Raw genomic sequence first — 12,289 nt, 5'->3', positions numbered from 1 at the left:
TTCCACTTGGGATTGGAACTCCTTACATTTGTGACTAAAAGGAAGTATCTGAAGACTTCTGTAAAAATGTAGAAATGTAATCTGTATGTTATGAAGGGGAAGCTATTTCAGTATAAAGCTGAAAAGATATAGTATAAAGCTGTTATGTATAAAGATACAGTATAAAGCTGTTATGAAGGGGAAGATATTTCAGTATAAAGCTTCAGCTGATAACGGAAGAGGAGAATGATGACAACATTTTAGTATCTGCCCAACACACACACCTGTTTCTGTAAAAACAACCCCCCCATAACTTACATGCATAGATCCTCTGTATCCCATTTGTGTTATGGAATTTTGCTCCCCTGGTCATTGTTGATTGGAATACCAGTAGATACAGAAGCTAAGCTCTTTCAATCTCTCTAGGAGCTTGGAATTGAAACCAAGAGAAACAACTTATTCCCTAGTATGAATGAAATGGAAGGGCACGTGTATCTGTTAAAATTAAGCTTAGTTGCACACAAAAAGGAACTTAAAATAAAAATGACTTAAGATAGAAAGTTATTCACAAAGTCGGGAGGTAAGTACACAAAGTCGGGTGGTCTGGCTGTGTCCCCACCCAAATTTCATCTTGAATTATAGTTCCCATGATCCCCATGTGTCATGGGAGGGACCTGGTGGGAGGTAATTGAATGGGGGTGGTTACCCTTATGCTGCTGTTCTCCTGGTAGTGACTGAGTTCTCACGAGATCTGATGGTTTTTTTAAGGGGCTTTCCCCCTTTTGCTCATTCTTCTCCTTGCTGCTGCCATGTGAAGAAGAATGTGTTTGCTTCCTCTTCCACCATGACTGAAAGTTTCCTGAGGCCTCCCCAGCCATGCTGAACTGTGAGTTGATTAAACCTCTTTCCTTTACAAATTACCCAGTCTCAGGTATGTCTTTATTAGCAGTATGGGAACAGACTAACACAGCACTCAAGAGTTGGAGTGGGAGCTCCACTTCCTCAGAGAGCCTTTCAGTGCATGGATCCACTGTCTCTTTGATCTCTTTATTCTCATGTTCAAAATGTGGCAATCATAGCTCCAATGATTATATCTGCTCTCCACTCAGAAGGATAAAGGAAGAGAAGAAAAAATAAATAAAACAAGAAGGATAAAGGAGGAGAAAGGCTCACCCTCTTTCTTTTAAAGAGCCATCTCATTGCCTAGAATATAACCATGTAGCAGCATGGGAAAGGTAGTATTTATTCCAAGTGATCTGTGCCCAGTTAAAACTGGGGAGAAGAACGAGACCAAGGGTATTGGGTAGACAACTAGAAGTCTCTACCATATTTAAATTCATGAGCTTAACCAGGCATGGTGGCTCACACCTATAATCCCAGCTACTTGGGAGGCTGAGGTGGGAGGAGTGTTTGAGGCCAGGAGTTCAAGACCAGCCAGGGCAACATAGCAAGACCCCATCCCTACAAAAAATAAAAATAACAGCCAGGCACGGTGGCTTATGCCTGTAATGGCAGTGATTTGGGAGGCTGAGGTGAGAGAATCATCTGAGGTGAGGAATTTGAGACCAGCCTGGAGACCCCATGTCCACAAAAATATTTAGCCAGGTATAGTGGCATACGCCTAAATTTCCACCTACTCAAGAGGCTGAGGCGGAAGGATTGCTTGAACCCAGATGTTGGAGGTTGTAGTGAGCTATGATCATGTCACTGCACTCCAGCCTGAACAACAGACTGAGAGCCTTCTCTAGACAAAGAAAAATAAATACAAATAATACAAATATAATACAATACAATGAATTCATGAACTCTGCTGGGAGAGACAGAGAAACCAATCTGTACAAAAAGAAGGAGGAGGAGAGACAGAGAGGAGAAATATGCAGGAAGAGGAGGTAGGAGACCACACAGCTTTAGAGGGTGGCAGAGAAAGGGTAACTGTTTGGTTTCTCAATGGTATTTTACATCTTAATTTCTACCCTATGAAAACTGACTGCAGACTCTGTTTTCTGTGAGATGCTCCTATATTATTATCCTTTTATATTGTTTTTAGTGGGTTTTTATTTTTCTGCAACCAAAAGAGCTAAAACTAAAAGTTGCTAAAACCAAGGATAGAAAAGTATGCAAATAACTTGTCACATGGCATGCCAAAACAGCAAAAGCCTCGGAGTTCAGAAAAAGGAAGATTCCATCAAGAAGGGCTGGGAGCCAGGATTCCACACAGCTTTGGAGCATGGCTAGAATTTGGTATAAAAAGATAGAAGGGCGTTTCATAGACTAGTGTCAGTTAGTTGCAGAAAACTGAAATTCTAGCTATGAAATTGGGAAGAGATGTCGTGGGAGAATCATGTGTACAAAATTGCTGGAAGGGCTAGAAAAGCAGGCTCTAGACTTATCTGCAGAAATGCTTCCTGGGTCATGACTGCTGAACTGGCCCTGGGAGATGCCACTGTCTCTGCAGTAGCCAAAAAGGCAGGGAAGGCTGGGCACGGCGGCTCATGCCTGTAATCCCAGAATTTTGGGGAGGCTGAGGTGGGTGGATCATGAGGTTAGGAGTTTGAGACCAGCCTGGCCAACATGGTGAAACCCCATCTCTACTAAAAATACAACAATTGGCCAGGCGTGGTGGCAGATGCCTGTAATCTCAGCTACTTGGGAGGCTGAGGCAGGAGAGTCACTTGAACCTGGGAGGCGGAGGTTGCAGTGAGCCAAGATCATGCCACTGCACTCCAGTCTGGGCAATAAGAGTGAGACTCTGTTAAAAAAAAAAAAAAAAAAAAAAAAGCAGGGATATCAAGAAGCCACCTCTGGAACGATTAAGTTCAAGAACACCCCACTATGGCTGTAGTCGAGGAACCAAGGAACCATTGCCTCTGTTGTCATCACCACTCTGCACACCCCGGGGTTAGTGATTGAATGCTACAACACTCAATTTATATCCACCTCCTGGGCTCAAGCGATTCTCCTGCCTTAGCCTCCTGAGTAGCTGGGATTATAGGAACCCGCCACCACGCCCAGCTAATACAAAAATTAGCCGGGAGGAGTGGTGGGTGCCCAGCTGACTACAGTTGCCTCTGTAACTGGTTATTAACTTGTATGACACTATCTGGACCCAGGAACACTGCTGCAGTGTAGAAAACTCAACTCTTCCACACTACTCTTCCTTATCAGCAGCAACAGATAGAAGGTGGAGGAAAATGACCTTCACCTTGTTTCTGCCTTTTATACCCCTCAGAGGTTGATCTAATTCTTGCAATATCCAGATCCCAGATGCAGAGGATTCTGTGCAATGTAATTTCTAATCATCTCAGCCTCTGCTGTACAGAAAAACAGCAAATACTAAAGGGACATAGAAATAGCTGTTGACCAAGAAAGAGAGCTCACCATAGCCATCACTATGATCTCATTTAAATGGTATGGAGAAAACTTTCTCTAGAATATCTAGATCCTTTTTAAATAATCTGAATGATGTTTGTGCTTATAACTCTAGAATGACATGTAACATTTTAAAAAACAAATTAAAACTATCTGATTGATTCAAATGAGAACAGTGTTAACAGTATTAGAAAAACTTGTGCTTGGCACGGTGGCTCACGCCTGTAATCCCAGCACTTTGGGAGGCCCAGGCAGGTGAATCGCTTGAGCCCAGAAGTTCGAGGCCAGCCTGGGCAATGTGGTGAGACCCTGTTTCTACAAAAAAAATACAAAACATTAGCCAAGCATGGTAGCATACACCTGTGGTCCCAGCTACTCGAGAGGCTGAGGTGGGAGAATTGCTTGAGCCTGGGAAGCGGAGGTTGCAGTGAGCCGTAATCACACTACTGCACTTCAACCTGGGTCACAGAGTGAGACGCCATCTCAAAAAGGAAAAAACAAAAGAAAAACTTTTCTTTGAAGAATGATCTGCTGCAGGGACCAGTTTCACTACTCCAGGGGAAACTCATGTGATACAAATGGGAATTAAACACCCACTGGTTACCTCAGGGTATCCCCTTCTAAACACACTGCAGTCAAATCAGCTAGGAGTTTTACTAGAACATGAGCTTTATATGGTAGACACAGCTAACTGTCCATGAGAAATGTATGCTTTCCCTTTCATATGACAAGGTTGTTGCTGGGAAATGTCAGTCTAGCTATGGACTGGATAGGACCATGTGATTACTTCCTTTTTTTTTTTTTGAGACAGAGTCTCACTCTGTTGCCCAGGCTGGAGTGCAGTGGCACAATCTGGACTCACTGCACAATCTCAACCTCTGCTTCCCAGGTTCAAGCGGTTCTCCTGCCTCAGCCTCCTGAGTAGCTGGGGTTGCAGGCATGTGCCACCATGCCTAGCTAATTTCTTTTCATTTTTTAGTAGAGATGGGGTTTCTCCATGTTGGCCAAGCTGGGCTCAAACTCCTGATCTCAGGTGATCCACCCGCCTCGGCCTCCCTTGTGCTGGGATTACAGGCGCGAGCCACCGACTCTGGCCAGGACCATGTGGTTACTTCCCATCAATGACAAGCTGTGTCACTGTCAAGCCACAGCGCTTAAGAAGCGATGGGCTATCTATTCTTTTCTACCTATAAACTGAGGACCACTAAGCCATCTTAGAAGCCATATCTTGAAAATGTCAGTGCTTTCTTTAACCTAGATCCCTAAATGACTGAATGAAGAATAGCTTCCCGAATCCTCATCCCCTCCTCCTGCCCACCTAAAACTGCTCAGGATCAGTTGACATCAATAAGAAAAGCTTTGCTGTAGCTAACATTACCCCAATAAATTCAGAGTATCCCTTCTCTTTCATCTTACAACCTTCGAAAGTTTGCAACATGTGTTACCAAACATCAGCTTCATCACACTCACCCTTCCTTCAAAAACGACAAAAACAAATCAAAACAAACACTGTGAAATACAAGATTTTTCTAGTGTTTCATTAAATCATATTTAGGAAGATAAGGGAACACTGGAAGCTGTAACCAATGTATAGTATACAACGAATAGAAGCAGGTATATAAGTACAGAATTTCCACAGAGAGTAAATGTTTCAAAAGAACGGAATAGATTAGTAATCATTATTTCATTCCGCTGAGCTCATTAATGTAAACTGTTGAACTTTCATCAGGTAAGCTATGGCCTGTTTTTGTTGCAGTGTGGATTATAACTGATGAATCATATTAGATTAAAGGTGATTGTTTTTTGTGTTAACAAATGTTAATGCCCACTATAGCAAAGGTATATCTATTTAAAAGCATCAGATATATAAGAGAAATCTTCAGAGTGTGGGGCTGGAGAGCCTGTGAATTTAGTTCTGTGAACTCAGTAGATCTCAGTAGATTCACATGTGGTTAAAACTGAAAAGTTCCTTACTCATTCTTAGTTCAAACTTACTATTTTATAGGTGAATAAGCAAGACTCTGGGAGGAGGCTGACTGACTTGTGTGTGGCTGACCGCTGTGGCAGAGCATGGACTTGAATTTGGGCTTCTGACTTCTAATCAGGTGTATTTATGTTAAATCACATGGTTGTCTCACTCTCACTCTCTCGCTCTCTCTAGAGAGAGCCATGTGATATATATATATATTTTTTTTTTTTTTTTTTTTTTCTTTGAGATGGAGTTTCACTCTTGTTGCCCAGGATGGAGTGCAATGGCGAGATCTCAGCTCATTGCAACCTCCGCTTCCCGGGTTTAAGCGATTCTTCTGCCTCAGCCTCCCAAGTAGCTGGGACTACAGGCACTCACCATCATGCCCAGCCAATTTTAGTACTTTTAGTAGAGATGGGGTTTCACCATTTTGGCCAGGCTAGTCTTGAACTTCTGACCTCAAGTGATCCATCCACTTCAGTCTCTCAAAGTGCTGGGATTACAGGTGTGAGCCACCGCGCCCGGCCAACACAACTCAATATTTAGGTGAACCAGAGGAGATGAAAGCACACAAAGTCTACAAATCCAAGCACAATGAGCACCTGCCCAGAGGCCGGGGGCCCGCCTAGCAGCAGCATTGCTTCTGGCAACAGCCCATCTGCTGGCAACAGCCCTTCCCACAGCCATAGCCACAGCCAAACGAGCTGCAAGTGCAGCGCCAGCAGCAGATCACGGGCGTGCTACAGCAGCCACAGCAGCAGAGGCAGCAGCCCACCCGGTAGCACCTGCAGGTGGTGCAGCTGCCACAGCCACCACAGCCACCACCGCAGCCACTACAACCACAGCAACCCATGGTGTCAGTAGAGAGGATTCCAGTGAAGTGAGGAGGGAGGACTCAGGAGACTTGAGGGGAGTCTGATGCCTCCTTCTGCTGGGGAAGCCTTTATATTACCATCTCTGGCTTGGACTTGACCCAAGCACGTAGCTACTTCCTTGCTGGTTATCTCAGTTCCCTCGGGAGAATTTTATAACACCTGTGCTTAACTTCGTTCTGAGGCACTTTTGACCTCATAAATAGCTTATTTTTGTTCTGATTTCATTTGCTTTAAAGACATTTACAATGGCCGGGTGCTGTGGCTCACGCCTGTAATCCCAGCACTTTGGGAGGCGGAGGCGGGCGGATCACGAGGTCAGAAGATCGAGACCATCCTGGCTAACACAGTGAAACCCCGTCTCTACTAAAAATACAAAAAAAAAAAAACTTAGCCGGGTGTGGTGGCGGACGCCTATAGTCCCAGCTACTCGGGAGGCTGAGGCAGGAGAATGGCGTGAACCCAGGAGGCGGAGCTTGCCGTGAGCCGAGATCGCCCCACTGCACTCCAGCCTGGGCCACACAGTAAGACTCCGTCTCAAAAAAAAAAAAAAAAAAAAAGACATTTACAATGAACGTATAAGAATATGAGATACTTTGCTGTCATATTTACTTCCTGCACAACCAATAAAAGTCCAGCTCTGAAGCCTTGACGTGAATTGTAATCATTATTGGAATTGCGACCTCTACCCTTTCCCATGTTTATTCAATGTCATTACTTACCCTTTAAGAGATGGTGCACAGAAATACCTTCGGAAGCGGATGTGTCTACCCATTAGAGGCCCCAAAACAACATTTCCAAAATCCTCCATTTGCCAGATTCAAGGAGAAGGGTCTGTGGGGCGTTTCCCTTCCTGCTTTAGGCTCCCTGTTGTCCCTGGTTAATCCTCAGATTTTGCAAAGAAGAGGTAGAGTGAGAGTCAGCTTAAAAATTGGCAAAGGATCTTCAGAATTGAAGACTTTGGGTCACAGGGGTGAGACCTGAAGCAGTCGGTGCACTGCAAGCCCTGTGAGAATCTCCATGCATAAATGAGTGTGCCAAGACCGGCCTGCCCTTCGGCCTGTGCATCTCACAGTCATGGGAACCCCCGTCCCTCCCTGTAGCATAGTGGCTTTCCATTGCGGCACATAAACAGGATGGCAGGAGGAGTCAGAAAAACCTATTCAACATCACGCTTTTGAATGAAGCATGTATTACCTTTGAAATATGACAGAGAGTGAAATACAGGTAAATCTTGTTTGTAAGCTGGAGGTCCTCAAGGAGACTGCATTTGAGTAAAAGCATCAGGAATTTCAGATAGGGTCATCAAGTAAAATCAAGTAGGAGGAACAAGTAGTTTCAATGTCATGCGTTGAGCCCTATCTTAGAGCTGTCAGCCCCCTTCACAGGGGAGGCCTCCACGGGCGGTGATACTTCAACAGTCACAGGAGTGGCCAGACACGGTGGCTCACGCCTGTGATCCCAGCACTTTGGGAGACCAAGGTGGGTGGATCATGAGGTCAGGAGATCGAGACCATCCTGGCTAACATGGTGAAACCCTGTCTCTACTAAAAATACAAAAAATTAGCTGGGCGTGGTGGCGTGTGCCTGTAGTCCCAGCTACTCAGGAGGCTGAGGCAGGAGAATCGCTTGAACCCAGGAGGCGGAGGCTGCAGTGAGCCGAGATCGCACCACTGCACTCCAGCCTGGGCGACACAGTGAGACGTTGTCTCAAATAGAATAATAATCATGATCACAGGAGTTTTCCATGCACCCAGTACCAACCTCAGATCTAAGGAAGATCTAGGCCCAGCCCTGGGCCCTGCATTTTAGGATCCCACATATCATAAGAGTACAAAAAAATAAATCTATGTAAAAAATGCAAGCCCTGACCCAACCCTGCCACTTAGGACCCAGAGCTTAGCCCAGAAGCCTAAATATGTGCAGCTGGGACTCGTACCACTCAGGGACCTGCTTCTTCATGTCTCTTGCCCCATGTCCTCAAAACAGGGGCTGCCAGCTTCTCCGTGCCATAGAGGTTTGTGGATTGATTCCTTCAAAGTGTGACGAGAGTTTGTTGGAAAACACCTAAGTAAGAGAAAAGATGGGTTAACTTGTCAAATCCTTCTTCTCAGCATGACTAAACAATATTCTTGTGTAATAAAATATTTCCAGTAAGTAGTGGCAAGAATCCAGTTTCTTGCTCATGGTGTTCTGCCCGTTGTTGGAGGTACTGACGGGCTAGTATGATGCTTACAAAAATTGAACGCCATCACTCAGCAATGTTTGCACCATGAAACAATTCGTATTTTTCTTAGGTTTGTTTACATGTAGGTCTAAATATAGCATGCATGAAATAGGCTGATGCTTTACGTTGGCAATAAATGGACATGAAACACTAGACTTGTGAATAATTTTACTTTCATAATATACTTTCTTAAATGCACTTACATGTTTAAAGAGTCAATAAATATTGCAGTTCACTTTAAATAACTTTATTTAAAATTTGGATGTTCATTTTTTATAGTTTGAATTTTGCTTTTTAATTATGTCTTTAAATTTCAAGAATTTTAAAATTTTTTTGAAGACTCTTTTTAAAGAAAGTTAACTCCTAAGGATGTGAAAAATACTTTTAATTTTGTTACTTTTAACTTCCTTTATTTTGTTCCCTTAATAAAAATATATTCAGATCTTTTGGGAGGTGACCACAGGCAATTTTATGACTTTATCCCTGAACCTCAGTTGCCTCATCTATAAGATGGAGATAACAATGGCACCTGTTTCATAATTATGAAGATTAGATACACTAATGCAAGGAAAACACTTTAGCATGTGCCTACCACATGCTAAACACTTAGTGAACGTTATCTATATACGCTGATGTCTCAAACAGGGATGGAATACATTCAAATTTTATAGTTAGAATATTGTTACATTTTGTTTTTAATCTTTTAAATAACTGTCAATAGAATACAGATTATTTTAAATTCTTTATAAATATTTAAGAATTTTGCTGAAATGAAGGTAAGAAAAATATTCTGAAACAAACGATTTATGAATTATGGATATTTCTATTTTATTACTCGTCTGAACATCCTGCTCCATTAGCAGAACATCTAGCCATAATACAATAGTGATTAAATTCAGCTGTCTTTGATATTTTGCCCAAAATCACAGATTTACACACTGCTTTTCTTTTTCTTTTCATTCCTTTTTTTTTTTTTTTTTTTTTTTTGAGACGGAGTCTTGCTCTGTCACCCAGGTTGGAGTGCAATGGCGCCATCTTGGTTCACTGCAACCTCCACCTTCCGAGTTCAAAGGAGTATCTTGTCTCAGCCTCCCGAGTAGCTGGAATTACAGGCGCCCACCACCACGCCTGGCTAACTTTCATATTTTTAGTAGAGACGGTTTTTTGCCACGTTGGCCAGGCTGGTCTCGAGCTCCTGACCTCAAGTGATCCACCCACCTTGGCTCCCCAAAGTGTGGGATTGTTATAGGAAAGGGGTCCCGATCCAGACCCCAAGAGAAGATTCTTGGATCTCCCGCAAGAAAGAATTCAGGACGAGTCCGCAACGCAATGTAAAAACAAGTTTATTAGGAGAGTAAAGTGGTGAAAGAACAGCTACTCCCATAGACAGAGTAGGACGTTCCTGAAAGTAAGAGGAGGAACGCGTCCACCCTAGGTACAATACTCATGTATATGGGGAGATGTGCTCTGCTCTAAGAGTTTGTGATAAAGAACTAATTTTCTTAATTACTACATTTTGCAAGAATCTATAATATTATCTTTAAAGCAAAATTAGGAATGCCTTTGTTCTCCAGATATTGGAATATCTGGACACTCCTAAGTCTGAGTCTGTTGAGTAAAGGTTACTAATTTGTTCCCTTAACCGTAAACATCTAGAGGCCCAGAATGCCTAACTTTCTGGGAATGCAGCCCAGCAAGTCCCAGCCTCATTCTCCAGCCCTCACTCAGAATGGAGTCGCTCTGGTTCGAGTGCCTGTGATAGGATTACAGGCATGAACCACCATGCCCGGCCTACACATTGTTTTTCGTTTAGTTGTTATGAAGTTGTATTTGACAAGGCGCAAGGATAGAGTACATTTTATTTAAAAGTTGTTAACATGATCTATCACTTTTAAATATTTGAACATATCGTCTGTAGGCTTCCCTTTGTACTCAAACCTCAGTCCTGCAAATGACAGGGCTATGCCTACGTTCTAACAAAAATGGAGGGCATCGGAGCACAGAGGGGAGGGAGGAGCCCTGTGATACATGAGGCCAGTTAGGAAGGCGGCTCAAAAGCTGCTCTCAGATGTTTGTGTTGGGGGACTGGCATCGCTGAAGGCTTAGGCAGGGGACAGGAAATCCCAATAGCCCAAGGAGCAGGGGAACTGTTCTTCCTGCAGGGAAGTCAGTTACGATGCTCAAAAACTACACCTTCCTGGAGGGAACCCCGAGATGCTATTTCCCTTCAGGCATTGGATAGGCGGTAGGGTTCGGGTAGGACCATTTCAAATCTAACTTTTGTAAGGAGGTGCCACTGCACTTAGAAAAAGGGAACAGGCTAGGGGTGGTGTTTCAAGCCTATAATCGCAGAACTTTGGGAGGCCGAGCAGGGTGGATCTTTGAGGCCAGGAGTTCAAGACCAGGCTGGCCAACATGGTGAAACCCCGTCTCTACTAAAAATATAAAACTTAGCCAGGCGTGATGGCAGGCGCCTGTAATCCCAGCTACTTGGGAGGCTGAGGCATGAGAATTGCTTGAACTCGGGAGGCGGGGATTCCAGGGAGCCCGGGGTTCCAGTGAGCTGGGATGATGATGCCACTGCGCTCCAGCCTGGGCGACAGAGCAAGACTGTCTCAAAAAAAAAAGCGGGGGGGGGGGGGTTGTGTGGTGTGGGGAACTGATTATTTTCCTTCCCCAAATCACCTGAGGAAGAACAATATTAAGATAAAAGAGAACATATTCTTTAAAATGAGATATCTGGTCATTCCTTCTTATTGTTCGTGGGATGCCATAGGTAGGACACTGTTGGGGAAATGTTCTTGAATGTGAAATTGGAAGGGAAGTCATGGTGAATTAGGAAAATGCACAGCGGGTGCAAAGCAGCCTCTCCAGGTATTTGGCTTGTGCAGGTCCCTCTCACTTCATGGCTTACAAAAAACAAACAAACAAAAGCTCCTTCAGGTCTTGTATCTCCGTTATGTGGTCATTCTTTTGATCTGATGTCACACTCCACATTTCATTGCCTGACTGAAAATAAACATTTATTTAAATTTATGGGATGCTGACTTCCATCTGAATTTTGCATGAATCTTGGCATTTATTATTTCCCATCTCTTCAAAATGCTCAGCTCTGCCCATAGGCTCAACTTCAAGCAGTAAAAGGGAAGTAGCCAAGAGCTTACTTTCTCTTTTTTTTTTTTTTTTTTTTTTTTTGAGACGGAGCCTCTCTGCGCCCAGGTTGGAATGCAGTGGCACGATCTCGGCTCACTGCAACCTCCGCCTCCTGTGTTCAAGCGAATCTCCTGCCTCAGCCTCCCGAGTAGGTGGAATTACAGGCGCCCGCCACCAGGCCCAGCTAATTTTTGAATTTTTAGTAGAGACGGGGTTTCACCCTGTTGGCCAAGCTGGTCTCAAACTCCTGACCTCAAGTGATCCACCTGCCTCTGCCTCCCAAAGTTCTGGGATTACAGGTGTGAGCCACTGCTCCTGGCCTCTCTACCTTCTTTATCCCACAGGAAAAAGGAATATGCTTCTGTGGGAAGAACATGAATTAGGGCGACAGCAAAAGGACAGGGAATGTGGGGCTGTTTTGGAGTCCCAGGCCCTCTCGGCAGCAGAGCAATATTAAAACTTCCTGGAAGACATCTGAGTAGCAATTCCAATAGTCATGTATTACATATCTGCAATAAATCACCATGAGCAGAGTAGTAAATTGTCTTGCTTGTTTCTCAGCAGAAGTTATTTTCCACACAGCTTTTCATCTAGTGGCCACCATTGTGTAGACTTGGATGTTTGACTGCAGTTTTGTGCATGTGGCAGTGCATGACAATGTTTGCCATGTTGTTTAGAGTCATACAAACTTAGAAGTTATTTGGGGCCTGGGTTCAAGTA

General features: G+C 43.9%; 1 long non-coding RNA gene across 1 annotated transcript; it reads right to left on the bottom strand.

The window, feature by feature from the left end:
* Positions 1-807: 807 nt before the first annotated feature.
* Positions 808-11,210, bottom strand: LOC117095298. Its single transcript, XR_004441905.1, has 3 exons — positions 11,200-11,210; positions 9,356-9,357; positions 808-951 (listed from the first exon to the last, which is right to left on the bottom strand). It is a non-coding gene; the product is annotated as an uncharacterized LOC117095298 (long non-coding RNA).
* Positions 11,211-12,289: the final 1,079 nt, after the last annotated feature.

Source organism: Trachypithecus francoisi, unplaced genomic scaffold (assembly GCF_009764315.1).
Source record: "Trachypithecus francoisi isolate TF-2019V2 unplaced genomic scaffold, Tfra_2.0 Lachesis_group13, whole genome shotgun sequence".
Classification (NCBI taxonomy): domain Eukaryota; kingdom Metazoa; phylum Chordata; class Mammalia; order Primates; family Cercopithecidae; genus Trachypithecus; species Trachypithecus francoisi.
Note: the sequence above shows the minus strand (reverse complement) of the source record. Positions and strands in the feature narration are given on the sequence as shown.